At 43.4% G+C, this 4,699-nt stretch overlaps 1 long non-coding RNA gene across 1 annotated transcript; it reads left to right on the top strand.

Moving 5' to 3' along the window:
• Nucleotides 1–2,462, top strand: LOC310797230. Its single transcript, XR_014553718.1, has 4 exons — nt 1–124; nt 988–1,105; nt 1,643–1,720; nt 1,819–2,462. It is a non-coding gene; the product is annotated as an uncharacterized lncRNA (long non-coding RNA).
• Nucleotides 2,463–4,699: the final 2,237 nt, after the last annotated feature.

The following is a 4,699-nucleotide window of genomic DNA, read 5'->3' as shown; positions in this document are numbered from 1 at the left end:
AGCAGGTATTTGGTAAATTCTCGTCGGGTCCGTCTTCTCAACATGGGTCCCAGAGGTACGGTCGCCGTGACAACCGTGCTCCTCTGCTGCATACTGGGCATGCTCAGACCGACTCCGGCTGCCTGTAAGTTTACCTGTTCACTGTCTTGGACCTGCTGTTTATCACTTAGGTTAAAGGATACGTTCACCCAAAAATGAAAATGCAATCGTTATCTACTCACGCCCAGGCCGATGGGAGGACGGGTGAAGTTGTTTTTTGTGTTCGGGGTTTTTCACAGCAAAACACCGTTGCAGAATTCTCTACGTAAACAATTGAAGTGGATGGTGAGCAACTTTCAAGTCTCCACAAGCCCTGAGATGCCAAGTTGACTTGAAAAGGCATCATTTACAGCCTTTTTTTTTTTTTTTAGCTTAAATCTTCACTGTAGCAGGTTACAGTAGCAGTCCCTCACCTGCTTCCCCCTTCAGCTAAAAACAAGGTGTAAAATGACGTCTTTTAAAGTCCACTTGTCATCGCAGGGCTTCTGGAGACTTGGATTATGCATTAGAAGTATGTAACCATATTTCTTCCCCCATTTCAAAGTTGGACCCCATCCACTTCAATTGTGTATTTAGGATAATTCTGCAACCATGTTTTCCTGTGAAACTCCACAAATGTGGACTAAATAAATCACCCATCCTTCCATCGGCATTGAAGGCATCATGGGTGAGTAGATAATGACTGGATTTTGGGTGAAGTTATCCTTTAATATTAACTAGAGATGCCAAGAGTAATAATTTAAAGATATTTATTTAGGATTGAGAGGAAAGAAAAGCTAAACTGATTATTGTGAGATGTAACTGGGAATCTGTCTGATGTCTGTCCCTCCCTCTTCCTCTCTCTCTCTGTGTGTGTGTGTGTGTGTGTGTGTGTGTGTGTGTGTGTGTGTGTGTGTGTGTGTGTGTGTGTGTGTGTGTGTGTGTGTGTGTGTGTGTGTGTGTGTGTAGCCGCTCGTATGAGAGGTGCCTGTTGTACGAGTTACACCAGGACGCCTGTGGCCGTCCACTTTATAAAGGGCTACAAAGAACAACGATCCTGGGAAAACTGCCACATCTCTGCCATCATGTAAGACTCTCTCTCTCCCTCACCACCCCCACCTGCCATCCATCTCTCTCTCTCTCTCTCTCTCTCTCTCTCTCTCTCTCTCTCTCTCTCTCTCTCTCTATCCATCTCTCTCTCCCTCTCTCTCTCTCTCTCTCTCTCTCCATCTCTCTCCATCTCGCTCTCTCCCTCTCTCTCTCTCTCTTCCTCTTCCTCTCTCTCTATCTCTGATATTATAGTGATATTGAATGCCCCCAAACCAGCTGCCTCTCCCTTTCCTCTCTCTCTAACCCTATTCAGATAAGAAAGAGTTCTTATCTGAATAGCAGACACTTGTCTCTCCCTCTCTGTCTCTTGCTCTACACTCCCCCCCCCCACACACACACACACACACACACACTTCTCTATCTGTGTGGCTGAAAATGCTGTGTGTGTGTGTGTGTGTGTGTGTGTGTGTGTGTGTGTGTGTGTGTGTGTGTGTGTGTGTGTGTGTGTGCGTGTGTGTGTGTGTGCGTGTGTGTGTGTGTGTGTGTGTGTGTGTGTGTGTGTTCACTGCTACAGTTTCTACACGATTAAGAACAAGAAGGTGTGCGCAGACCGCAAGGATGAGTGGGTGAGGAACGCTCTCGCCCGACTCAGGTATGACAAACCCCATTCACTCTGAAACACCAACTTTTTAGACACAAGCGGAGTCGTAACACAGGACAGCGTCAGTGAAATGTCTCTATTTTCTATAGTGCCAGACTGGAGAAGCTGTCCAGAGCCAAAACTGCTGCAGTTGGACCTGTGATGATGAGCAGTGCTGGAAGTGGATCTTTCTTCAACGGGACCACTGAAGGCATCATCTCCAACAGCACTGTATCAGCAACAACGTTCTATTAGCCCAACCTTTGTCCAAGCTGACGGACAGCAGCAGCATTCTGTGTGGTCAGCGCTTCCCAAACTGTGGTCTGTGGCACCCCTGCGGGGGGCGCTATGCATGTCAGGTGGTATAAGGCCTCAGAGAATTGGATTTAAAGAAAGTATCTTATGGAAAGACCAATTTGAGAGACAAAATGAGCCTATTATGATGAAATGATCTAATTGTTTTTTTTTATGCAATGTGGGCCTTAATGTTACATCCTCCTGTCTCAAGGGGGCAGTAAAGAGAACAGCTTGGCTCCCACTGATGTAGACTTTGTCTTCAGTCTTTTAACAAATGTTTCAGTTGAGTCTTCTTTTTCTATAATCATGCTTAGTGCGCTTTTTTTCCCTAAAGACCCCTAAAGTCTTTAGAGACACAGGGGTAATGTCAGCAAAAATACTGAGTCTGCTGTATGAATGTGACAAAATATGTTCATTACATTTCTCGAAAAGATAAATAAATATTCACTTCACAGTACTGTTATTGCCTGTGTTTATTTAATCAAAATCCATGTCAAATCTATCACACGAGTTTACTGATCTTCTTTGAGGTATCTTGTAAATGACTGAGGTTGATTGTTTGCAAAACCACGTGCACGTGATTGTGTAGCACATTTAACAACAATTATGACTGTAATTTAACTCTGTAGGGAGGCACAGCTCACTGTTCATCAATAGATATATTTTTATAACCCTAAAATACTGTTGCTGTTTTGCATGCTACATGGTATTATTTCTGTGGTGTGACATGACGTACCTGCTGTGTTTAGAACAGAAGCTGAATCTATGGGTTCGGCGTGGCGTTGGCATGGCGCAGCGTGGCTTCAGCGTGGCGTGGCGTGCGGCCGGGGGTGAACGCACTCGCCTGTTAACAAGGACGCTGAATTGAAACTGCGTGGCTTTGGTGTGGGATTGGCGTATGGTGTGAATGTGCACTAAGACAAATTCCTTGTATGTCATCTTGCATAGGCCTACTGTGTCAATAAAAGTGATTCTGATTCTGAAAAGAAAAGAAATAGTGTAGTGGCCAATTGTGTTATTTGGTGTGGGGTTTTGATGCACTGCTTAGAAAATTAGGTTAGAGTTTCAGGAAATGCATCTAAGCGAAAACTGTACAGCAGCTTCCTGTAAGCTGGGTGATTGGGTCAGCCACAGCATGGGGGCAAAAAAAGGTAAAAAAAAAAATCTAATTTCTAGAGAAGGGAGGAGGAAGTGTTATCATATTAGTATCTGCGCAGAGACGCATGATACTGAATTGATCAAGGAAACACAGGGCTTTATTTGGACAGAACATGACTTACTTTGTAGTTTAGTATGAAGAAAAGAGCGGCAAACTGAAGTCAAGTCTGGATATATCAAGTAGCTGATGATTGAGACAGAAGATGGAGATGGAAATCTATGAAAATGTAGACAACTCTGAGCGTCGTGACCATAGATCACGTACGGAGGATATATATCAACAGCTGGGTGAGTAGCCTATCACACATAGACACACACACATTTAAATACTTTTATTTGGATCCAAAGTAGGGCAAATATTAGAGATCCAAATATTTTGGAAGACACACACACATTTGAATACCTTTATTTGTGTTCACATTTAGACAAAAAAAATCCTTGAACACAAACAATAATAGATGCACAAACATCGGGAAATTTCATAATGACAAATGTATCTAGTCTGGGTCTATGGATAAAGTAAACAGTGCCTCCTCCAAATGTGGTGATAGCCAAGAAATGGAGCAGAATTTGACCAGTGCCTTGGCTCTTGGTCTGGGCAGTCCTGCCCTCTGCAGGCCACTTACAGCCAGCCTATGGACATTACCAAGACTTCCAAATATAAATACGAGCAATTTCCATTTGCACCCAAGCTGTATAATAACATCCTTGAGCACGGCAGTTGGTACTTCAAAACCTTGGTGATAAAAGCTTCTTCCAGACTGGAATCAAAAGCACATAACACTTCCAAAATGGTGACCTCTCTACTGTCCTCGACGACGACAACATCAGGTGTATTGGCTGTCACATTTGAAAATATGTCATATTCAGTATTATACAGTTTGAACATGGCAGTTGAAACACGGGAGTGTTTATGGATTTCAACAGAGGATGGAACATATGACCTTATGTCGTTAACTAACAGGTCAACAATTCTGTCATGTCTTGCTATGTACATTCCCTTATGTACAAAGCAACCATTCAGAATATGAGACATGGATTCAATGACTGGATTATGATCATGGTGCAGACAATAAGGAGAAAAAGTGTTAGGATACCAGAGAGAGAGATTGAGCCTGGTCGGGAGGACAATTGTAATCTGGCTTTAACTGTAAAAATGACTATGTCCTCATCAACTGCATGATTCTTTTAAGTATCGAGTGTGAAACATTATGATCTGCAGCAGGGAGGCAAGCAAGCTTTCCCTGTAGTTTTAAACCAGCCCAATGTTGTTGTTGTCTCTGTTGTTGTAAACTTACGAGGGACCTTCGTGTAGTAGCTGGTGCTAAATGGTGTTGAGTATCCATAACAGTAGCTCTTACTAAGGTCAGACAGCTGGTCCAGTTCAGGGAAACTCCAGTTCTTACAAAGAGGTCGTTGAGGTCAGGCCAGTCCGACCAGACCCCAAAACCAGCAGAGCGCGTTCATGTCTAAACAGGGCAGATCTTGCAAGTTCCCTGACAGTTTTATCATCACTGTTCAGCATGTTGATCAAGT

Source organism: Poromitra crassiceps, assembly GCF_964638095.1.
Source record: "Poromitra crassiceps genome assembly, chromosome: 23".
Classification (NCBI taxonomy): Eukaryota; Metazoa; Chordata; class Actinopteri; order Beryciformes; family Melamphaidae; genus Poromitra; species Poromitra crassiceps.
Note: the sequence above shows the minus strand (reverse complement) of the source record. Positions and strands in the feature narration are given on the sequence as shown.